We start from the raw sequence: 26,747 nt of genomic DNA, 5'->3' as shown, positions 1-26,747 counted from the left end.
TTTCCTCGTCTCCTAACTAGAATTTCGATGCCTCTACCTTCTACTTATGGTCAACCAGAAGTCATATTAATTATTATTGAACTACATTTTTAAAACTATAGCAATCTTTGTTACTAAAGCATGCAAAAGTGCTTTACAATCAGGTATGTCTTTTCAAAGTCTTTAAATAGTTAATTTTGAAAACAGAACAACTAATGTACTCAGATTGAGTACAAGTATTTGATATCATGTATTTGAATGTACCTTGAGTCCAATTCCCTTTGTGGTGAGCTTTCTGTCACTATTTAATTTTTCTTAATTTTAATGAACTATGCCACTTTCTTAAAAGCTTTGAACGAAATTGGTAGTAGATTAACAGAATGAAAAATAGCGTTTCGTAAATCATTATTCTGGTTTGTAAATAATTAAAAGAAGAAAACAATTAAGGTACTGTTATTTTACTCACTTAAAATATATACATTTTTATTTAAAACTAAAATTTCTACATTCTAACACATTTCTAGCACTGTTTTACACATTTTCCGGATTTAGTGTCTCTTATATATCCATTAACACAGACACATTTAAAATTACAAATAGGCAAACATCCAAGATCAGGACAGGGGCGTCCTTTCTTATTTTGGCATGTTATTTCTTCCTCGGGACAACAGGGCTCACAACCTGCTTCCTCATTTTGACCACATTCTCTTGGTAACTCTAAAAATGTAATAAAAATAGTCAAATTACAACACACATATTAAAAAAAAGTGTTTTTAATTATTAAAAAAATGAATACGGACTTTTACGGATAATATTATCAAGTGCTTTGGTCGCAGACTAGTGCGCACGTCAATGCGCGTCGCCCCAACTTGAAAACCTTCCCATTGGAAAATTGACCTGAAAATTCCAATTATCGCTACTTACGAAACCAACACTCGTAAATACATACTGGCTGTTTCAAAAAGGTATGTCATAAATTAAATCACGCATTCCGGGGACAAAAATAAATTGATTGAATCCAACTAACTTTAGTACAAAAGTATACACAAAAAAGTTACAGCCCTTTGAAGTTACAAAATAACAATTTTTTGCATTATCTCCTAAACTACTTGACATTTTGTAATAAAAATGGACACGTTACTTTCTTGTTCTGAAAGCATTTTTCATATAAAAGAAAACAAAATCTAAGTGCACAGAAAAATTTTAAGGGGGGGTAAATATTATTAGTATTATTAATATTATTAATATTATTAATATATTAATATACCGAATGCACATTCGGTATCGTTTTAATAAAGAAAACCGAATGCGCTGAAAAATCATATTTTTCTGACGAAATTGATTTGCAGCTTCAATTATTCTAACCCTCAATTGTTGTTCATCCTATATTGTTACAGAATACACTTTCTCTTACATAAACCCCCAAAAGCAAAAGTGCATGGGGTTAAGACCTGGACTTCTGTCTGGCCAAGAAATAGGTGCGTTCCCGCACTTCATTACTGTAATGCGGTGGAGCGTCATCTTGTAGAAACCACATATTTTGCCCTATTGCAATATTCACTTCTTCCAAATACTCTTGTAAATCGTTTGCCAAGAACTGCAAAAAAATATTACCATTTAAATTGTTGGTAAGAAGTACTGGGCCTATTATATTGTTATCCACAATTCCTGCCCAAACATTAACTTTGAAAGTCCTTTGGAAACGTATCTATTTTTATTACAAAATGTCAAGTAGTTTAGGAGATAATGCAAAAAAAAAATATTTTGTAACTTCAAAGGGCTGTAACTTTTTTTGTGTACACTTTTGTACTAAGGTAAGTTGGATTCAATCAATTTATTTTTGTCCCGGAAATGCGTGATTTAATTTATTACATACATGTTTGAAAGACCCTGTGTAAGCGATTTTCAGCCAAGTCACAGCTTGAAAACAGAAGTAGAATTTGCTTTAGAATACCTAGATGCATAAAATACGCTGAATGTCATCTAATCGAAATGAAGTCAAATGGTATAACTGTATAACTGTATACCACTGGGAGGAACATATATATATATATATATATATATATATATATATATATATATATATATATATATATATATATATATATATATATATAAAATAAAGTTTTATTTTGAGGTTGCAGTCATTAATAGGGCAGGAAAGTAAAACTCTTTGTTCTTAAATCAAGCTTTCGCAAAATTTATTTGCTTCTTCAGGATATGCTAAAATATGGTATCAGTAAATACAACGAAATTAGAACTAAATAGCATTGTATAAAACTAGTAAAAAAACTTACAACATGAGGTTAATCCATTAAATTTTCAAATTTGCAAAACATTAAAACTTAACTTATTTTAAAAATTATACAGTTATGTAAGTACAATATTCCAATTTAATTTAATTTTGTAAAATTTGTTATGTAAAATAAAACTTTATTTTACATAACGTGTCAGTCAATAATACCTAACTACTTTATATATATATATATATATATATATATATATATATATATATATATATATATATATATATATATATATATATATATATATATATATATATATATATATATGACGACACGTTTTGGCGGTCAGACTAGTTGGACGTGTGTAGTGTCGCTCCCAAATTGTATTTTTGTATTTACAAGTGGTAGAAGTCGAAACTGGTTAGGATCGAGAATAATTGCTAAAATTTAACTGTAGAGGTAGGCGCGGCGCTTGTGGAGATACGTAACCGTTACTTATAATATTTATATTTATAAATACTTTAATTATTTGAATAAGAAGAAAGATGGCGGATGGTAAGGTTGATGAAGATGGTAAAAGAAAAAGCAAAGAGGAGATAGACATATTTAGCAGGAGCAGAAAAGTGAGCCGAACGCCAGACAGGTCGAAACCAACAACGAATAAAACCAGCAGCCAGAACGAAATGATGGAACTAATGAGAGAAATAGCAAGCGATAATAAAAAGAAAAACAGGGATCTGGAAGAGATAAAAAATACAATGGGTAATATGATTGAGGAACTAAAAGAAATTAGGAAGGAAAATAGTGAATACAAATTGCAAATGGAAGAAATAATAAGAGAAAATGAAAATCTAAAGAACGAAATGACAACGATGAAACAAAAAATAGATAAAATAGAAATAGCCTTGGAAGCATGTCAGAAAGAAAAGAAGAAAAATAACCTAACAATGAGAGGCTTACCAATAAACACAATAGAAGTAGAGCAACTGGAGAACTTCATACAAACAAAAATGGGAGTAAAATCAGAAATAAATAGGGTACAAAAGATAAATGAAACAATGTGTGTTATCGAATGTAAAAAATTCGAAGATAAAATAAAAATACTGAAAGCCAAGGGTAAACTAATAAACTATAACCAACATAGAGTATATATAGAAGTTGGCCTAACATTAAAAGAGATAGAGATACAAAGAAATCTTAGGAAGATAGCAGCAGATGAAAAGACTAATGGGAAAAGGACAAAAATTGGATATGGTTTCATAATTATAGAAGGCATTAAGTGGAAATGGAATCAAAAAACAAGCCGGATAGAAAAAATAACATACAATACAGAACCAACTGGTTCAAAAAACTAGCTGAAGAAAACACAATGACGGACCGAGAAACAAAACAGGCACAGAACAGGGACATGAGCAGATCTAAAGATAATAACACAAACGAAAGTAAAAACAAATTGAAGTACAACTTAAACACAGAAAAGAACAAAACAATTTGGAAAATGGCATCATGGAATGTGAGAGGTATAAATGGAAAGGAAATAGAACTGGGGGAAGAAATTAGAGATAAGAACATTGAAATAGTAGCTATAACAGAGACAAAGAAAAAAAGAAAAGGATCAATAATATTAAAAACGGAATGTTACTAATATACAGTGGAGTGGAAGAAACGAAGAGAGCTCAGGCAGGAGTAGCGTGCATGATAAAGAAGGAGAGTATCAACAAAATAAAAAAATTGGATTTATTACAACGAACGTATACTAAGAGTAGACATAGATATGAATACAGAGGAAACCAATACAAAACCTAATCATATGTAATGGACCAGATGAAGACGCAACAAAAAACGAAAAGAATGAATTCTGGGACAAATTACAAGAAGTGATAAATAATTGTACAGAGAAAATTGTTATCACAGGAGACATGAACAGCAGAGTGGGAAAAGAAACAGAAAAATGGAACAATGTCATCGGACCTTATGGGGAGGAGAAACTAAACAAAAATGGAAAATTACTACTCGAATTCTGTCTAGACAATAACCTGGTGATTATGAACACACACTTTCAACATAAAAGAATACACAAGATCACAAGAGAAGTCAAATCAAGAGACGAACAATCAATTATAGACTATACTATAGTGCAAAAAACAGAGAAGATCTGGATAAGAGACGTAAGGGTAAAAAGGAGTTATAAAATTGGTAGTGACCACCATCTACTAGAAACCACATTCAAAAGCAAAAGAAAAGAAATAAAAAGAAATAAGAACATAAACAGAAAACACAAAGAAATAATAAAAATTTATAAACTAAGGGAAGAAACAACGAGAATAAGATACTCAGAAGGACTAGAGAAAGAGATGGACAATGAACATGAAATAACAGAAACAATAGAAGAAGAATGGGGAAAATTTAAAAATGCGATGATAAAAACAGCTAAATCAATATGTGGAACCACAAGAAATAACAACAGAGGGAAACGAACATCTTGGTGGAACGATGAAGTGAAAAGAGAAATAAAAGAAAAGAAGAAATTATGGAAAGAATACATCCAAGACAAAACACAACAAAAATATGAAAATTATAGGAGACAAAGAACAAAAGTTAAAGAGATAGTTAAGAAAGAGAAAAAGAAAAGTTGGGAAAAATTCGGGAAAAAAATGGAAGAAAACAGCAAAGAAAACGTAAAATTATTTTACAGAACACTGAAAAACCTAAGAAGCAACAAAGAAACGAAACTGAAACAAATAATGAACAAGGAAGGAACAATAATAAACGACGATAAGACAATAATGGAAAGATGGAGGGAACATTTTTAGTTGATACTGAATGGAAATCAAGCGAATACAATGGAGAAAGAAAGCCACAACAGGAGAGTATCCATGAGAAACACGGAAAATCCAGAAACTATAGATAAAGAAGAACTGGAAGAAGCAATAAGAAAGATAAAGATTGGAAAAGCACCAGGAAGCGATGAAGTAGCACCAGAAATGATGAAATATATAGGAGTAAAAGCAAAAGAAAAATTGTTATACATATATAACCTAATATGGAAGAGAAAAGTAATACCCAGAGAATCGACAAATGCAGTAATTATACCTATATACAAGAAAGGAAACACAAGAGACTGTAGGAACTATAGAGGTATATCACTACTATGTGTAGCAGCAAAAGTATACGAAACCATAATAGAAAGGAAAATTAGAAAAGAAATAGAACATAAATTAGAGGATGTACAAAGTTTGTTCAGGAAAGGACACAACACACAAGACCATATATTCACCATGCAACAAGTAATAGAAAAAGCCTTAAAGAAAAATAAAGAAATACATTTGAGCTTTATAGATATGAAAAAAGCATTCGACTCAGTCAAAAGAAAAGATATATGGGAAAGCCTAAAGAAGAAACAAGTAAGTGAAGAACTGATAGAAGCAACAAAGAGTATATACATGAAAACAACAAATACAGTAAGAATGTTAAATATACAGTCAGAACCATTTAAAACAACCCAAGGAGTTAGACAAGGGGGAAGTCTTAGCCCAGTACTATTCATAAATGTAATAGATGAGATAGTGAAAGAATGTAAGAGAACATTCAAGAAATACTGCATCGGTTGGAACAAAATGCAAATGATAAATGCCGAGATGTGTATATTTGCTGACGACATAGTATTAATTGCGGAAACTGCAGAAAAACTGAAATACAACTTAGAGAAATGGAACCTAGAAGCAAGCAATTACAACTTAAACGTAAACAAAGAGAAGACTCAAATAATGAAAATATCAAGGAAACAAGGGACGGAAGATCAAATAGAAGTAATGATAGACCAACAAAAAATAATACAGACAAATTCATACAAATACTTAGGAACAGTAATCAACAACAAAGGAGACATCGAGGATGATCTTAACAACAGAATGGAAAACACAGGAAAACTATTCCAAGCACTAAATAGAGGATTCCTTAATAACAAAGAAATATCAACAAAGACCAAGATGACAATATACAAAACAATATATAGACCTACAGTGACATATGGAGCAGAAAATTAGATATTAAACAAAAGACATCAGAGCAGAATTCAGGCAGCAGAGATGAAATAGCTCAGAAGAACGATAGGAGTAAAAAGAACTGATAGAATCAGAAATGAAGAAATAAGAGAAAATCAAATGGATACTGGAGTCAATCAAAGAGAAAAAATTGGCATGGTTCGGACATCTAACCCGGATGGACAATAATAGACAAGTAAAAAGAGTGTGGGACGCCAAACCAATAGAGAAGAACAGAAGAGGAAGACCCATTAAAGAATGGAACAGTGAAATCTCGCAGATACTGCAGAGTAAGGGTAAGACTTGGCAGGAAGCAACACAGATGGCATCCAATAGGAAGGAATGGAGAAAGTTCGTTAAGATCTAGGACACCTCAGAAGACTGTCAAATATTGTAATTTAATGAATTGTATTGTAAACGGTCCAACACCGAAAGGTACAAATGGGTTCTACTGATTAAGTAAGTAAGTAAGTAAGTCTTTATAGTCTTTTATGCCTCTAAATATCTTTCTTAAAACACAGCATATTTTCTTGATTTTTGTTTATAACTCATGTTTAGCTTTCGAAGAGGATTGTGGGTTGGATCACTGTTCGGTATAGCGTCAATTTTGCCTCTCTTGAGATGTTTTTGCGCTTAGTAGTTTGTGTAGAGCTCCGACCGTCTTCCTTCCTCTTAAACTCCGTTTGTCAATTTCTTGGCTTTCTTCCCCTTTACTTGTTAGGGTTACTCCTAGACACTCAAACTCCATCATCTTTTCGAATCAATACTCTTTACTCTTATTGTTTGTGGTAGTCTTCGCTGCGCTGTTCCTTCATATGTGGTCTGCCCCATTTTCATATACTTTGTTTTTTGCTCATTAATAATCAGTCCATACTGTTTAACCTTTGTTTCAAAGAGTTTTAAAATCCTTAGCAGTTACCCTTTAGTTATTGCCATTAACACCACATTGTCCGCAGAGGCCAGGGCCTGACTTCTGTTGTCATAAGTCATACCTTTTACCGGCAGCATTCAAGAAGCCAGGAGTGGTAATTTCATTATACATTAAATTATTCAATTTCAATATTAATTAATATAATAATACTACCTAAAGTTAAAATTAAATCATAACTATTGCTGTATTGTTGGAAGTGCATCTATGATTTTTTTAGTTCGTCATTCTCTTTTTCTTTCGTATTTTACTCTCTATCATTATTGCCTCCAGTAAGAAATTGAAGAGTATTGTGGATAGCGGATCCCTCTGCTTTAGTCCTCTTTTTGGTTTAAATTGTCCTGATAGCTTCCTTCTATCCTTATTCTATTGTCGGTCTTCATTAAGGTCATTTTTACTAGTCTGATCGTCTTTTCCGAAATTCCAAGTACTCTTTGGGCATGGTACAGACGCCTTCTTATCACAGAATCGTAAGCTTGTTTAAAATCGATAAATATGAGGTTTAGCTTTAACTGTTGCTCGTACGTATTGCTCTGATTCATTTTTAACACGAATATTTGATTCATGGTGGATCTGCCCTTTTTGAATCCCCCCTGGTATTTACCAACCTGCTCGTTTAAATGCCTTTCCAGTTTACTTCTTATGGCTCTGGCGAGTACCTTATATGTTACATCCAGAAGAGTGATACCCTTGTAGTTTTCGCACACTGCTTTATCTCCCTTCTTATAAATGTGACATACTATTGCCTCTCTCCATACTTTCGGCATTTCCTCTCGCTTTCAGATTTTCGGTAGCAGGCTATATATCCACGTTATAAGTGCTTCTTTCCCATGCTTGATTAGTTCTTCAGAAATACCATTGTTGTCTGCACTTTCATTGTTTTTTATGCTATATATGATTTCTCTTATTTCCTCCACTGCAGGAGTCTCCATTGTTTATGCCGTGTCGTTGGCTTCCCCTACCATTTCCACTTGCTCCTGATCATTTCCATCTGGTTCTTTATTAAGCAGATCTCTGAAATACTCTTGCCATCTATCTAGCTTGCCCTTCTTTTCTCCTCTTAGATGCCCTTCTTTACTCTTGTGGTAATTCTGTTTACTTGTACCTTAGGTATTCACTGATCCTTTTTGCCTAGTGGTAGAAGTTTCTCTCATTTTTATTAATGTTATGTTCTTCAATCTCTTTAAGCTTTTTATTCATATGCTCCCTTTTCTTTCTCCTGTACACTTTTTTTGAGGAACATAAATCCAATTATGTTATGTGCAAGAAGCATATCAAATTCGTGGGCAAACAGGTGAAAAAAAAAAAAAACTTAAGGGTAGACCGGCACCAAAAACAAACTTACACCGCATCCTTCAGTTTTTAAAACTGCGACAAGCGGAGTGTCATGAATCCAATCTGCAAAAATAAATACACAAGAAACAAGTCAAACCAATACGGGAAACATACATAAAGCGTCGAAGGAAATCAGTGAACTCGTTGTTGTCAGGATGCTCCAATTGTTACAGAATATGAAGAAAGAACTTCTCAGATCAAGATCATTCGCGGATATAACTAAGTATTCATAAAGTTCGAAGCTCTCCACAATATCAATTATAAGGCTAAAGATATTTTACAAAGAACACAATCAACGAACTACGGGAGATGGTCTAAAATATACTAATATTATTTCTATTTATAAGAAATGTAATGACAATTACATAAGAAGACATCGAAGAAATGATGAACACTACAGAAACAGTAGTCCTTGCAGGAGATTCCAATTCGTCATTATACAGTATGGGGCTGTAAAGACATAATTACTGCAGGAAAAAAACTTCTGAGATATTGTGACCACAGAAATAGGATGATTTTTGCAGAGGATGAACTAACCAAAAGAAGTAATAATATAAGATGTAAGAAGGCACTACGATGTAGTTCCAACACAAACCGAAAACGGAAATTATGACTTCAAGAATTAACCTCCCAACAATTGAAACAGTAAAAAGATGGAATTGGAAAGACAATTGGCCGAATTATAATATATATAAAAAGTGGAAAGAAAAATAGAAAAAATCACAAGAAAAATCCAACAGCCAATGGCACGAGGAAATAAACAAAGAATGGGAAGCGTGTAAAACCATCATACAAGACGCGGCTAAAGAGATCCTAGGTCTACAAAAAAAGCCAAAATCAACTGAAGGACAGTGGTTCGATGAAGAGTGTCGCAACATAACAGAGAGGAAAAATAATGCATATCAACGACTACAACAACGACATAGAACACGAAATGCAGAGGAGGAATATAGAATGCTAAGGAGGAAAGAGAAGAAAATACATCGCAGAAAGAAAAGAGGACACATAGAAAAAGAACTCCAAGAAATGGAAGAACTAAATAAACCATCAGAAACCAGAAAATTCTACCAAAAACTTAACAAAAGTAGAAAAGAATTTAAACCAAGAACAATGATGTGTAGAGGCAAAGAAGGAGATATAGTAACTCAACAGAGTGAAATACTACAAAGATGGACAGAATTCTTCAAAGAAATGTTTGAAAAAAACGAAGATCCACTATATGATGGAATTATACTGGATCAAACGGATACCAGAAAAACAACCCCACCTTCAGTGACTGAAATGCAAGAAGCAGTTACCAGACTGAAAAACAACAAGTCACCTGGATTAGACAATATCAGCGCAGAATTAATAAAGGAAGGTGGAGACTCCCTATTGAATGCGATACACGAACTAATAGTGAACATATGGAATAATAAACAACTACCACAAGACTGGAATACCAGAGTAATTATTCCACTACATAAAAAGGGAGATCAGCTTTAATGTAAAAACTACCGAGCAATAACGCTACTGACTGTGGCATATAAAATACTGTCAAATATTGTGTATGACCGATTGAGACCATATGCGGAACAAATAGTTGGGGATATCAATGTGGTTTCCGCAGGCAGAAGTCCACAATAGATCAGATCTTCGTCTTGAGGCAAATCTTGGAAATGACTAGTGAATTTAATATAGACACACATCATCTTTTCATTGACTTTGAGAGTGCCTATGATACCATCCATCGAGAATTTCTGATTCATGCACTGAAAGAGTTTAATATTCCAACTCAACTCATTGATATCATAAAAGAAACACTTAAAGTACAAAGCAAAATTCGAATTCAAAACGAACTAACAGATACAATTCATGTGAGAACGGGCCTACGACAGGGAGATGCCCTATCCTGTATTCTATTCAACATCACATTAGAGAAAATAATTAGGGAGTCAAAAGTCAACACCAGAGGAACAATAATAACAAAAAGTGTACAAATATTGGCATTTGCAGATGATGTTGATATCATAGCCAGAAGCGAAAGAGAGATGATAGAAGCATTTAATGCGATAGAAAGAGCGGCACAAAGCAGTGGCCTAAACATTAATGAAATAAAAACCAAATACATGAAGGTCAGTAAATCGACAGGCCAAAGAAACCTACAGAATCTGACAATAGGAGACTATAACATCGAAAGCGTGAAAAATTTTACATACCTAGGTTCACTAGTTACCGCAGATAACAATGTCAGTGAAGAAGTTAAAAGAATAATACATATCGCTAATAAAACATATAATGGACTAATTAAACATCTAAGATCTAACAACATCACAAGAAACACCAAATGCAAAATATACAAGACCCTGATAAAACCGGTCCTTGTATATGGATCAGAGACATGGACACTATCGAAAAGTGATGAAAACCTATTAGGCACATTTGAACGAAAAATCCTTAGACACATATATAAGGGGGTAAAGGAAAATGACATATGGCGCAGAAGATATAACTTTGAACTGTACACAGCATACAACGAACCCGAGATCATAACATCCATAAAGATCGGACGTCTGCGCTGGATGGGCCATGTTGAACGAATGTTGGAGACTGAAACACCAAAACATATTATGAGACAAACACCAGTAGGAAGAAGGTCAAAGGGAAGACCCAAACTTTAATACATGGAACAAGTGGAACAAGATCTGAAAACACTTAAGATTACCAACTGGAAAAACAAAGCAAGGAACAGAACAGAATGGCGGAAAATCCTAGAACAAGCCAGGACCCAGAAAGGGTTGTCGAGCTACTGATGATGATGATGACAAGCGGAATGTCATGAATCCAATCTGCAAAAATAAATACACAAGAAATAAGTCAAACCAATACGGGAAACATACATAAAGCGTCGGAGGAAATCAGTGAACTTGTTGTTGTCGATAGGATGCTCAAATTGTTACAAAATATGAAAAAAGAACTTCTCAGATCAAGATCATTCGCGGATATAACCAAGTATTCATAAAGTTCGAAGCTCTCCACAATGTCAATTATAAGGCTAAATATTCTTTACAAAGAACACAATCAACGAACTACGGGAGATGGTCTAAAATATACTAATATTATTTCTTTTTATAAGAAATGTAATGAGAGTATTATTTCTATTTATAAGAAATGCAATTACACAAGAAAACATCGAAGCAATGATGAACACTACAGAAACAGTAGTCCTTGTAGGAGATTCCAATTCGTCATTATACAGTATGGGGCTGTAAAGACATAATTACTGCAGGAAAAAGTCTTCTGAGATATTGTGACCACAGAAATAGGATGATTTTTGCAGAGGATGAACTAACCAAAAGAAGTAATAATATAAGATGTAAGAAGGCACTACGTTGTAGTTCCGACACAAACCGAAAACGGAAATTATGACTTCAAGAATTAACCTCCCAACAATTGAAACAGTAAAAAGATGGAATTGGAAAGACAATTGGCCGAATTATAATATATATATATATATATATATATATATATATATATATATATATATATATATATATACCCGGTATTTAGGCGTTCCACGCCCTTCCGGTAGGGATCTATGGAGGAGTATCACCTAGCCGCAAGCCCTTATCTCTTGCCGTACTGCTCCACCATAGGCCGATCAGATACCAGCATATTCTAGACTAAGCCGCAGATTCATTTTAGAATTTTAAACTACTGCGTTAGCCTTTTTGTTTGCTATTCACCGAGCCGGGGATTTGAACTGACATCTCTCGCATTGAAGCGAAGGAGAAGCCAGCCGCCCAGCCCGCTTGGCTATCCGATCGACATTTTTATTTTTTTATTATTATAATATATATAAAAAGTGGAAAGAAAAATAGAAAAAATCACAAGAAAAATCCAACAGCCAATGGGAAAAACAATATTCTAAGAGAATACACGAACAACAGAGGAACAATTATTCCGAACGAGCTAAAAAATGATAAAAGAAAGATACAGAACCAGAACAACACACCAAAGAAAAGGAAGAAGAGAATCCAAGATTTATGGATATTAATTTCCCGAAGAAGTAAGAACAAGATTATAGATGTACAATAATATCAGAAAAGTAAAAGAAAACCACGGAAAGTATGGAAAATGCTAAAAGCCTAGTGCTAAAAAAGATGTCACAAATAATCGACAAAAAATGAACTCACTCAAGAAAAAGGGGATGCAATTGCAAGAAAAATAGCAGAAACACATAGACAAAATCAAAATATGTCCAATGAACGAACCGTAAAAGTGGTTAACAACGAATACAAAACAATAAGAGGAAGAACGAATTTTTAGGAGAAGAAGAAGACTATCTAAATTCAACGAAAGTTCCTAAAATCAAAGGGAAATTAAAAGGAAACACAGCTCTAGAAACAGAAGACATGCATAATATTGCAGTTAAGGAACTCTTGAAAAAAATTATAGTGCAATAGTATAATACCTTTTTAGATTTTTCGCCCATTTCCAAACAACTGGAAACATGCTAAAATCATCACTCTACTAAAACAAAACAAAAGAGTTAAACAAAATATTGGAAAATACATCTATAAAAGACGTATGAAGAATGTTAAAACTGAAAAATAATACTAGAAGACCAATTGCGATTCAACAGGAACCAGAAACGGGAATGGCTATACTCGATATAGAAAAAGCGTACGATACGGTCTAAAAAAAGTCCTTATCTATAAGATGAATGAACAGAACTAGATTTAGCTAGCTCAATATTTAGTTTAAATATGTGACTCATATTTAATTAATACAACTTTTCAAGATTCAGTTCAAGTCCAAGAAGAAATGCCTCAGGACAGTATTCTATTGTTAATTTTGTATACTATATAAGTTTTAGATATAAACTACGCATGCAATAACAAATACAGCCCGATATGCAGACGATACGGCAATTACAGCAATAAAAGAAGACAAAAGGATCAAACACAAATCAGAAAATTATGAAGAAAAAATTTTGGAATGCACAGACCAATGGCAAATTGAAATTAATGCCAAAAAGACGCAACTTATTATTTTTACGCAGCAGAAAAATCCACCTATAGTAGAACTTACTATGAGAGTAAATGTTATCCAATCAAAAGATAGAGTCAAGTATCTAGGAGTTCATCTCGACAGAAAATTCAACTTCACGAAGAACACACAAGCAGTTACAGTGAATTTAATAAAAATAATAATAAAACCTTATATTTTTATAAACAGTCCCCCAACGAAGGCCAAGAAGATCCAATTATACCAGACCTTCGTTAGGTCTGTGATATTTTACGCACAAATACTTCCAACTTAATCCTCAAAAACTCAACCTCACAACCAGTCATCAATATAGATACAACCCAGCCTACACAAATTAGCTCAAAATGCAGTTTGAAAGAAATAATCACACCTCCCAGTAAAAGACGTTGATTTAGAAAACCCAAGTCTAGACCTGTTTGTTAAACCAAATGATGCTCCATCCAAAAAAAGAAAAAAATGTAAGAAAAAGACTCCAACTCACATACTCATGGAACCGGCCAAGGCATTGATTTCAGAGCAAAACCCTCCATTTATTCTTGATTTTAATCAAATATCCGATCTATTTAAAAAATTTTAACATTCAACAAACCCACAATTAATCAAATGCGCCCAAATTATGTACAAGGATTAGACACATATAAACACAGATGCATCTAAATCAAATAAAGGTACTGATGCTGCAGTCATAACCCCAATGTCAACAAATAAATACAAACTCCACTGATAGTACTCCATTTACTCTACTGAATTATACGCTCTATACTAGGCCACCCTTGCAGTCAACTCATCCAATAATACCAATTATAGTATAATCACAGACTCTCTAAGTTCATTCTTTGGTCATCAAGATAAAACAAAAAGTTCATACCGATCAACTGAATGGAAAATTTTTTCTATTCCTCTTGATACCATCCCATATTGAAATTCAAGGAAATGAAGAGGCAGCCAACGCTGCAAAAGAAGCTGCAACTAGTGATAGTGAGGAGTGTACTGAAACATTTACGAGTGCGGGCCTGAAAGCTGTGGTCAAATGTAAAGTGCGATATGTGTGGGAAGAAAAGTGGAAACTGGCATCGGTCAAACTACGCGATATTAAAAAATCGATAAAACCCTGAACTACATTATTAACAAGTCAGAGAGACCAGGTAACATTAACGCGACTACGAGTGGGCCGTACGCGATTAACTCATAGCCATGTGTTTTTCAACAAACAAGTACCAAAATGTGACAACTGTGAAGAAAAGTTAACAATCAAACATATATTAGAGCAGTGTCCAGCAATAACGCCAAAGCGCATGTTGTACAATAAGTTAACATTCTAAAAGCTATCTTAATATATTGTTACGATAAAAATCCTGGCCTAAAAATAACTGTAAAATATATGATGACTAATATTCTGTTTTGTTGTAGAAATTTCGCCGGAGGTTCTAGATTTCGAATTATGGTGAATTCTCCAACTAGATGTTTCTCGATTTTTCGATGCAAGACAATGCGATCTTTCGATGCTGTTCTAGTATATCAGGATTTCGTATATAAATACAACATTTTTATATGGAGGGCAGTTTAATACTCAAGACCCGCGCTCGCGAATTTGTTACGTACGGATATAATAAATTATTGTTAGATAAGTTAATATAAATAAAGAAATAAATTAAATCCGTAAGTGTTATAAATATTGAACCTTTTAATAAATTCACAACAAATGGTGTCAGAGTGAGATCGAACATAAATTAGACTTATAATAATAATACAAGTGAATATAAAATAAATTGTGAAAATGGCTACGATTTATGAGCTGACAGTGACTAATTTAAGAAGACATCTCGAAGACAGAGAATTAGCTTCTACCGGAAAAAAGGCTGAGTTAGTCCAACGACTAAAGAACGCTTTGCTAGAAGAAGGTCTAGATCCAGAGACTTATATATTTGAAGATGCTGTCCTCTCCTCGATTTCGAAAGTTTCTGGCGATATTTCGAAACTAGAGAACAAAGTTTCTGGTGACATCGCATCATTGGAGAACAAAGTTTCTGACGATATTTCGAAAGTTTCGTCTGATGTAGCCAAAGTTTCTGATGATGTAGCCAAAGTTTCTGGCGACATCGTGTCATTAGAAAACAAAGTTTCTAACGAGATTTCGTCTCTGGAAAGTAAAGTTTCTGCCAACATTTCTAAAGTAACTTCTGAGATGTCTGCCCTGGACGAAAGAATGTCTTCGTTAAAAAATCAAGTTGCTGCCGATATGTTGGCCTTCGAAGAGAAGATGAAAGAGATGGAAAAGAAGCTGGAGGAAACAGGGACAGCAGAGAGAGGAAACAATCCAATTACAGTGGAGACAAAAGAAGAAGAGACGAAATGTAAGTTGGAAACACGGCCGAAATTTGAAGGAAGTGGAGGTTCTGTCCATGTGAAAGTCCCAACTTTCGATGGAAAATCGTCATGGAACAACTACATGAAACAGTTCGAATCAGCCGCAAGAGCAAATGGATGGTCTGAAAAAGAAAAGGCGGTAAACCTGACTATCGCTCTTCGAGGAGATGCCTTAGATGTGCTTCAGACCATAGCCGTAGAGGAGACCGATGATTTCGAACAACTGAAGAAGAGGTTAAATATGCGATATGGACACGAACATTTGGAGCATGTATATCAGTCGCAGCTTAAAAATCGTAGACAGAAGAAAGATGAGGCTCTTCAAGAATATGAGGTAGATATTGCCAGATTAGTACGATATGCTTATCCAACAGCTCCCGAAGACATGATGGAAAAATTGGCCGTTCAAACGTTTATTGATGGTCTTCGTGATCATGAAATGCAGAGAACACTACGATTAGCTCGTCACAAGACGCTGGTTGATGTCTTATCCGCCGCCCTCGAATACGAGTCAGCTACGCAGGCCTCTGGCGGGTACAGTAAAGTTAGGACTGTAAAAGAGGAAGGAGATGAAGATAAACTTGACCAGCTCGTTAATATGATGAAAAGCATGACATATAAGAAAACGAAGATCATCAGATGCTGGAATTGTGGCGAAATAGGACACGTACGAAGCTCCTGTAAGCACCCTAGGTACGACGCAAATCAAGAAACTCACCATCAGGAAAACTAGAACGGGTCAGCCTTAGGGGGGCAGCTTCGACCCAAAACTTTTCCAAAGACCCTCTCATACTAATAGCTTCTTTGAAATGTCGTGAAGATAGTGTATATGTAGATGGAGAAATAAATGGTAAAAGACATACGTTGTTGGTGGATACCGGAGCGACCAGAACCATTATACGTCCAACAGTTATAAACAGCCGTAAGAAACTGTTACCAACGAGGTTGCGACTTCGGACCGCTACAGGTGAAAATGCCAACATTCATGGAGAAATACAGGTACAATTGGGAATTGGAGCAGAAAAGTTCGTCCATACTGTTATAGTTGCTGACATCGAAGAGGATGTTATATTAGGAATGGACGTAATGAATATGCATGGATTCCAATTGGATTTTAAGAATAAGGTAATCAAAGTTGGCAACGAGGAGGTATTTCTCCATCCACATAATGACAACACTGTGCAAGCAGCCATTACAGAAGATACAGTCGTGCCTGCGAGAAGCGAAACGATCATAGTAGCGCGGATACAGGGAATTGTGGACGAAGGGAGACCCGTTATGATGGAGCCTTGGAACCACGACGATGAGGTTGGCCGTGGAATCATAATTGGAAAGGAATTGGTGACTTCGGCTAAAGAAATTCCTGTGAGACTTATCAATGTCAACGACTACTCAGTGACCATAAAGAAAGAGACAAAAGTAGGAACTTGTGTACCTGTGACATCCATAATCCGTCAGGCGACAACATCTGATAATTCCAACGACAAATTCGACCAAATGGTTGCAGTTGCAGGACAGTCTCTAAATCAGATGGAGAAAAGAAAATTAAGAGAATTTCTGCGGCAGTATCGTGATATTTTCGTACCGAAAGGAGGAAAGACGGGAAGAACTACCGTTGTTAAGCATAAAATTGATACTGGTAATGCTAAGCCAATTCGTCAAACAGCTCGACGATTACCACAGGCGAAGAGAGAGGAAGCTGAAACGATTGTTCAGGAAATGAAGAAAGACGGGGTGATAGAACCTTCTACGAGCCCATGGGTCTCTCCGGTGGTCCTGGTTAAGAAGAAAGACGGAACGACGAGGTTCTGTGTGGATTACCGTTTGCTGAACAACGTTACCAAGAAGGATAGTTATCCTCTGCCTCGGATCGATGACACATTGGACACATTGGCTGGAAGTAAATTGTTTTCTACTTTGGATTTGAAGTCTGGATACTGGCAGGTAGAAATGGACCCAGTAGATAAAGAAAAGACAGCCTTCACCACAGGATCTGGATTGTGGCAATTCAACGTTATGCCATTTGGACTCTGTAATGCTCCTGCGACATTTGAGAGGCTTATGGAAAATGTGTTGAGAGGGTTATCTTGGAAAACATGCCTGGTTTATTTAGATGACATAATCGTCTTGGGGGAGACATTCGAAGATCATTTGAGGAATTTAGAAAACGTTTTTAATCGACTTAAAGCTGCCCAATTGATGCTAAACCCCAAGAAGTGCCAGCTATTTCAAGGTAAAGTCAATTATCTGGGTCATATAGTCAGTAAAGAAGGAGTGGCCGTGGATAAGGGAAAAATCGATTCTATTAAGGAATGGCCAAAACCAACTGACAAACATCAAGTGAGAAGTTTTCTTGGACTATGTACTTACTACCGGAGATTTATTAAGAAGTTTGCAGATATCGCTAAGCCATTAACGCGACTTACAGAGGAAGCAAGAGAATACCGCTGGGATATAGACGGCCAAAATGCCTTTGAAACGTTGAAAAAGCATTTAATAACAGCACCAATTTTGGGGTATCCACTGCCAGAAGGAGAGTTCATCTTAGATACGGATGCAAGTAACGTGGGAATTGAAGGAGTGCTGTCTCAGATTCAAGGAGGACAGGAACGAGTCCTCGGATATTTTAGTAAAGTCCTTTCAAAACCTGAGCGGAATTATTGCGTCACGAGAAGAGAACTTCTGGCAGTAGTGAAATCAGTAGAGCACTTCTATCAATACCTCTATGGAAGAAAGTTTCTAATCCGAACCGACCATGCCGCCCTTAAGTGGTTGATGCAGTTTAAGAATCCAGAGGGTCAGATAGCCAGGTGGATCGAACGACTCCAAGAATACGATTTTAAGATTGAGCACCGGGCCGGAGTTAGCCACAGAAACGCTGATTCTCTTTCCAGAAGGCCATGCTCAGCAGAGTGTTCCCACTGCAACAAAACGGAATCCAAGGAAGCAGCAGTGCTAAGAACGACGATTGTCAACGACGACTGGACGCCTACTAAGATCAGGGAAGAACAAGAGAGAGATCCAGTTATACAGAAAATCCGAAAATGGAAAGAGGAAAACCGTCGACCACCTTGGCAGGAAATATCAAACCTATGCTCAGTAGTTAAGACGTATTGGGCCCAGTGGGACTCATTTATCATCGAAGATGGCTTGCTTAAACGAGTCCTGGAAAATGATGACGGTTCAGAGAAGAGAAGACAGTTGGTGATCCCAAAGAGCAGAATAGCCGAAGTACTTCGTCAGTTACACGACAGTCCATCGGGAGGGCATTTTGGTGTAAGGAAAACCCTTCAGCGAATTCGGGAACGGTTTTATTGGATGAACAGTTCCGACGATGTAAAAGACTGGTGTAAGAAATGTACTATTTGTGCCACGAGTAACGGGCCTTACCGAAAAAGGAGAGCTCCTATGAGACAATATAATGTTGGAAGCCCGTTTGAAAGAATAGCTTTGGACATCGCTGGGCCATTTCCAGAATGTGAAAATGGAGGCCAGTACATGCTGGTAGTAATGGATTACTTCAGTAAGTGGGTCGAGATTTACGCACTTCCAGACCAGAAGGCCGCCACCGTTGCAGATAAGTTGATCCAAGAATATATCAGCCGATTTGGAGTGCCTTTGGAGATCCATAGTGACCAAGGCAGGAACTTCGAAAGCGATCTATTCCAAGGAATATGTGATAGACTAGGCATGAAGAAAACAAGAACTACAGCATATCATCCGCAATCTGATGGTATGGTAGAACGGATGAATAGGACAGTTGCCAAATATTTGACAAAGATGGTGTCCGATCATCAGCGAGACTGGGACCAATACCTTCCGTTCTTCACAATGGCCTACAGATCTGCTGTTAACGAATCAACAGGCCAGACACCAGCGAAAGTCCTATTCGGACGCGAAATGCGACTACCTTGTGATCTAGAGTTTGGGTGTCGACCCGGAGAAGATGTAGCAGGTGAAGATTATGTGATCGAATTACGAAGAAGAATGGACGATGTACATGAGTTGGTCCGTTCCCACCTTCAGATCGCTAGCGACCGAATGAAGAAACGGTACGATACACAAGCCGAAAAGGGTTGCTTTAAGAAGAACGACAAAGTATGGCTGTATAATCCCAAGAAGCGAAAAGGTTGTTCTCCCAAATTGCAGCAGTTTTGGGAAGGTCCATACCTCATTATGGAGAAGATCAACGATGTCATCTACCGAATAAGCAAGATTCCGAAGGGAAAGCCGATGATAGTACACCATAACCGGCTGGCGTCTTTCGAAGGTGACCACGACGTAGATGAAGAAGTGGAAGTAAACCAAGTCCACGATGTGTCTGACCTCACGTTTGAGGAATTCATGGGTGCCTATGGAGGTACCGGTAAAGCGAGACATGGTGTTACCACTGAAGAAAAGCAAGATCTACTCGCGCTCCCCGATGACTACTCGCTGGCCCTCACCATCCCGGCCAGTATCAAAGACGCACCAGGGTTGGCATCCGTCTTTCGAAGGAAGTTTGGTCGAGTTGCAGAACTTCAATGCCAGGTGCCAGCTCCCGGTAAAACCTTGAAACTCCAAGATGCATCACGTTACCTTTTCTACCTGGTAACAAAAGACACTGCCCGTGACCAACCTACCTACCGAGATGTATGGGAAGCCTTACTTCAATTGAGAGAGCACGTACTAGAGTCCGACGTGCAAAAGTTAGCCATGCCAAAGTTGGAGTGCCGCCAATTAGATTGGAGGGTTATCCGAAATATGGTGGAGGAGATCTTCAAAGACACCGAAGTCCAGGTGTTAGTCTGTTGCAATCCGCATAGTTACTGGTGCGGAGAGAAAACCGTCCCTTGTCATTTTTATACAACTGGAAGTTGTAAAAGAGGGTCCAGTTGCCGATACCAGCATACAGTTCCGGTTCCAGTCCCGACAAGGTTCCAGGAGGAACCATCTTTTAAGAGGGGGGCAATGTTACGATAAAAATCCTGGCCTAAAAATAACTGTAAAATATATGATGACTAATATTCTGTTTTGTTGTAGAAATTTCGCCGGAGGTTCTAGATTTCGAATTATGGTGAATTCTCCAACTAGATGTTTCTCGATTTTTCGATGCAAGACAATGCGATCTTTCGATGCTGTTCTAGTATATCAGGATTTCGTATATAAATACAACATTTTTATATGGAGGGCAGTTTAATACTCAAGACCCGCGCTCGCGAATTTGTTACGTACGGATATAATAAATTATTGTTAGATAAGTTAATATAAATAAAGAAATAAATTAAATCCGTAAGTGTTATAAATATTGAACCTTTTAATAAATTCACAACAATATAAATGTAATACAAATTATTGTTCGCGACTATTGTTTCGCTAATAGCCAATTTGGCTGATGCGATTTTGTTAATAATAAAAAAATATGATAAATTAATAGGTATGTCAATTAACACAAACAATCATCATCATCATCATCAGTAGTGCTACAGCTCTAGTTGAGCCTTGACCTTCCCCAGTCTATTTCGCCAGTCGTTTCTGTTCATCGCCAACCGTTGCCAATTTGCCGCGCCGATTTTCCTTGCGTCCTCGTCCACACCGTCCCTCCATCTCAGTCGTGGTCTGCCTCTACTCCTATTTCCCACTGGGACCGATAATAGAGTTCGTTTGGGTGGGCAAATTTTCATTTGCTCTTGACACATGTCCAGCCCATCTAAGCCTACCTATTTTTATGAAGGATATTACATCTCTACCATTTACTATTTTTTTATACTTCTCGTACAATTCGAAATTATATCGCCTTCTCTAAATACCATTCTCACAGAATGCGCCCATTATTCTTCTTAGTATCTTCCTTTCGAAGACGATCAGAAGATTTGCGTCTGTTTTGGAGATGATTCATGTTTCTGACCCATATGTCAGCACTGGTAGGATGAGTGTTCTATATATTATTAGTTTGGTTTTCTGGCTTAAATTTCTGTTTTTTAGCTGCTTGCTTAGTCCAAAATAACATTTGTTTGCTAGCAGTACCCTCCGTTTTACTTCTTCAGATGTGTCATTATCGTTTGTTATGAGAGAACCCAAATATGTAAACTTATTTACTACCTCAAAATTATATTGGTCTATACTGAAGTTTTCTTCGGCGTTTCTAGCTCTATCTCTGTTATTTGGAATAGATGCTAACATTTTGGTTTCTTCCTCGTTTATTTTAAGGCCCATATTTTGTGCGGCTGTCAAGAAGGTGAAAGTCATCTCTTTAAGTCCTCGTGTAGTACGTGCGATCAAATCCAGATCGTCAGCGTAAGCCATAATCTGCGTTGATTTATTAAAGATTGTTCCCCTATTGTGTAACTCGGCATCTCTTATAGTCTTTTCTAACGCTATATTAAAGAGAAGGCACGCCAGCGCGTCTCCCTGCCGTAACCCTGCATATGTTTCAAACGCTTGTGACATATCGCCTTGTATTTGCACTCTGCAGATCACTTTACTCATAGTTGTTTTTACGAGCCTTATTAATTTATGGGGAATGTTAAGTTCATTCATGGCTTCGTATAATTTACCTCTTAGGACGCTATCATACGCTGACTTAAAGTCCACAACGAGATGGAACGTGTCAATAATAAATTCATTGGTTTTTTCTAAGATTTGACGTAGCACAAAAATCTGGTCAATTGTTGACCTACCTGGCCTAAAACCGCTTTGATACTCACCAAGGATTTCTTCCACGTACGTACTTAAACGGCTGTACAGGGTGTTGGAGAATATTTTGTACATTGTATTCAGAAGAGTTATACCCCTATAATTTTTACATTCCAACAAATCTCCCTTTTTGTGCAGTGGACATATGATTCCAGTGCACCATTCCTCTGGCATTTGTTCTTCTTCCCAGACTTTGACTATTATGTTGTGAATTTGGTGCATAATGCTGTTACCTCCATGTTTGATGAGCTCTGCGGGGATACAATCCACTCCTGGGGACTTGCTATTTTTGAGTCGTGTGATTGCGTCTTTCACTTCAAATATTGAAGGAGGTTCTACGTGAGTGTTATTTCTTGGTTTTTGGGGTGACGCATCATTTTCCACTTCGGTACCAAGTAGTTCTTTGAAGTGCTCAACTTATCTGCTTTGTACTGCGTCAGCGGTATTGACTATATATCCATTTTTGTCTCTACACATTGTCAGCCGTGGTTTAAATTCTTTTCTTGTCTTATTTAGGATATTATAGAACTTTCTAGTTTCATTTTGCCCCTTTAATGATTGAAGCTCTTGCATAATCTGGTTTTCGAAGGTCCGCTTTTTCCTTCGATGTATGCGTTTTTCCTCCTTCCTAAGATCTTTGTACATTTGCTCATTATCCCGTGTTCTTCTTTGTTGCATAAGTTTATATGCATAATTTTTTTTTTTTAACACAAACAATACTTTATGCAAATCGAAGAGACAACTTATACAACCTGGCAGTTGACAAGTTATAAAAAATAAATAACTTATTTATTTAGGATTCATCATACAGAGGACAACAATTCTAGCCAATACGACCTACTTTATTATGAACCAGATATTTAAAGCACAAGACTTACAACGTCCTGTGGTTTTGAAAACATCTGGACTATAATCTAAGATACGAATCTACAAGACCATAATCAGACCGATAGTGAACTATACGTGTGAAACTTGGATATTAACTCAAAAATCTATAAACAGCATGGAAATTTTTGAAAAAAAGTTACTAAGACGATTAATAGGTGGCGAATGAGATACAATTATAAAATAAAAAATATAATTAAAGAACCATTTTTATCTCAGTTTGTCCGCCAACAGTGTCTTAAATGGGCAGGCCTTGTATTTAAGATGAGAGAAAAAACTGTTCCAAGACTTCCAAAAAACTTCCAAAAATTCCAGGTCTCCCAAAATATTGGGAGACCTGGGAGAACGTAATGGGAGGACAATGTGTATGAGGACGCAAGAAATCTCCTTAGCATTGGATCGTGGTGAAAAATGGCTACACTTCGTAACGAATGGAGAAGTTTTCTGATAGAGGCCAGGGCTTGAATTGGGCTGTAGAGCCATAGGATGGATGAGAATTTTTGAGGTTGTACCATTACAACTTAGTCGAGTACCTGCGAGTTCTAAATTTGTATCTTAGAATACTTTCCTTGCCTGCTCTCGGCTTTGAATGGCAAAGCTTAGAGCTTAGATTTAGAGCTTAGCAGAAAAATAATTCTAGCCAATACGACATACTTTAGTATGAACCAGATATTTAATTCACGAGACGTACAACGTCTCGTGGTTTAAAAACATCTGGACTATAATCTAAGATACGAATCTACAAGACCATAATCAGACTGATAGTGAATTATACGTGTGAAACTTGGATATTAACTCAACAATTTATAAACTGCATGGAAATTAAAAAAAAAGGTACTAAATAAGAACAATAGGTGGCGTATCAGATACAATTATAAAATAAATAATATAATTAAAGAACCATTTTTATCTCAGTTTGTCCGCCAACAGCGTCTTTAATGGGCAGGCCTTGTATTTAAGATAAGAGAAAAAACTGTTCCATGACTTCCAAAAAACTGTTAAATACAAGGATTCAGGGGGAAATACCTATTGGGAGACCAAGAACGTGATGGGAGGATAATGTGTATGAGGACGCAAGAAATCTCATTAGCATTGCATCGTGGTGAAGAATGGCTACACTCCGTAATGAATGGAGAAGTTTTCTGGAGGCCAGGGCTTAAATTGGGCTGTAGAGCCATAGGATCGATAAGAAATTTTTGAGATTGTACCATTACAACTTAGTCGAGTACCTGCGAGTTCCAACTTTGTACATAGAAGGTACAGTCTCGAAGCTACTAGACTGTATAAAAAGGGTCAGGCTAGAGAATGTTATCTAGAACTAGAGGACCACAATAGATCTGAAAAGGTCGCAGTGGAATAGGCCGAAAGGCCACCTCTCTTAATCTAATCTAATCCAACTTTGTATCTTAGAATACTTTCCTTGTCTGCACTCGGCGTTGACCGGCAAGATTTCTAAAGCCATTCCTAGATTTGACAAGCAATTAAGACATATTCTATAAAAAGGATTATTTTAAGGTTTTACAAACAGCAGAATGTAATCGAAGTGATTATCGATAAACAAATTACAAAGTTTTCTATAATGTTCTCATAAATATATATTTTGTAATGCCAATTAAGTTTTAATTAAATAGAAATATAACACCGAATTAATTAAACTTACCTTCTTGAAATGAATTTTGAACCAAAACCGCAATCAACACACAAATCAAAAATAACTTCATGTTAAAAATAATCTTCCTGTACAGCTTACTTAATATGCTTAGTAACTTAGTATTTAATAGATAGCAAATGCAAGGAAAATAGAATATTTAAGTGTTTATCTGGTTTAACAAAATATAATTTTGCAACAACCAACAAAACAAAAATATTATGATAAGTCTAATCAGGAACCTCGTATTTTTTAATTATTTATAAGGTTATCTTATTCATGGTGAATGAATTAAAAGTAATACGGTATAAAGTCTTAAGTTCTATAGAAGAAAGAACAATGAGGCTTATATCCATATGGAACCGAAATAGCTGAAGTTCTCAACACAATATTGGATTATCTTGTTAAGTGTTATCGAAATGGATTATAGTCGAAAATCAATTTTTCATTGATTAGAGATTTCATTATTCTAACAATATTGTGAACTCGTATCAATAGTTGGAAACACTATGTCACTCTCCATATTTATCAAAATGTTATCAAACACAAACTTCATACTTTTCAATATAACTGTGAGAACGTGGGTTTTGTACAATACGTATTATAAATATTTTTGAATCCGTCTAATAAATACAAATGTGAAGTTATGTCTATAGAATCAAGTTCTTCTTCTGCTTCTATTTCCTTTTCTTCTTCTTCTTTTCTTTATGGAGATATGGCTCTGTCTGTTTTTCAATGTGCCTCCAGTAAGTTGTCGTCCCATCTTTTTTTTGGTCTTCCTACTAATCGTCTTCCTATAGGGGAAGAAGATGTTAATATTGGTCGAATGATGTATTTTGTAAATGATGCCTTTCATTTCTTTCTTGATATTTTATGTCTCAATATCGTTTCATTAAGGTAACCTGCGGCTGTGTTTGCTCTATTAACTTGATCTTTAACTTTTGTTTCGAGCTTTCCGTAGCTAGATAATGTGATGCCTAGATAGTTAAACTCTATAACTTGTTTTATTGACTGACCTTTTAGCTCCAATTGACATCTTAGTAAATTTGCTGTCTGCATGCATTTTGTCTTTTTTGGGGAAATTAAGATGTTAAATTTTCTGGCGGTTACATTGAATTGGTGTCGGTCAAATAGCCAAGCGGGCTAAACGGCCGATTCTCATTCGCTTCACTGTCGATTGGTTCAGTGGGTATGGGTTCAAGCCCCGGCTCGGTGTACAGAAAACCCGAGTAAAGAAAAATTCCATTCTCTGCGCAAAATTTTCTGAGATTATAGGTCAAATGAGATTTATGACCGTCCAAGAAATAAAGTATAGGGAATTTCATGCCTTTTTGTTTTAGAAATGGAAAAAGTGTGTTACACACGTAACTATGGAACTACCAACGACCCAGTCTGGATTTGTAGCTCGTACTATTTCTGCAGGAATTCACTCATAGGGGTAAACAACCATAGGAGAATAAATTTGCTTCTCTGCTGAAATTGTAAAGAGAACTGTAATGCATTATTTTTCTGAACCAAATTTAATTTCATAGAAATTTTTCATCCCTTTTGGTCCGAAGACCAAACCTGTTTTAGGATTTGTAGCAAAACCTGACTCATTAGAGTTAAAT

General features: G+C 36.0%; 1 long non-coding RNA gene across 1 annotated transcript; it reads right to left on the bottom strand.

The window, feature by feature from the left end:
• Positions 1-421: 421 nt before the first annotated feature.
• LOC140442742 (uncharacterized) lies at positions 422-25,745 on the bottom strand. Its single transcript, XR_011951133.1, has 2 exons — positions 25,150-25,745; positions 422-696 (listed from the first exon to the last, which is right to left on the bottom strand). It is a non-coding gene; the product is annotated as an uncharacterized lncRNA (long non-coding RNA).
• Positions 25,746-26,747: the final 1,002 nt, after the last annotated feature.

The sequence above is a fragment of the Diabrotica undecimpunctata genome, chromosome 6, assembly GCF_040954645.1.
Source record: "Diabrotica undecimpunctata isolate CICGRU chromosome 6, icDiaUnde3, whole genome shotgun sequence".
In the NCBI taxonomy this organism is placed as follows: domain Eukaryota; kingdom Metazoa; phylum Arthropoda; class Insecta; order Coleoptera; family Chrysomelidae; genus Diabrotica; species Diabrotica undecimpunctata.
Note: the sequence above shows the minus strand (reverse complement) of the source record. Positions and strands in the feature narration are given on the sequence as shown.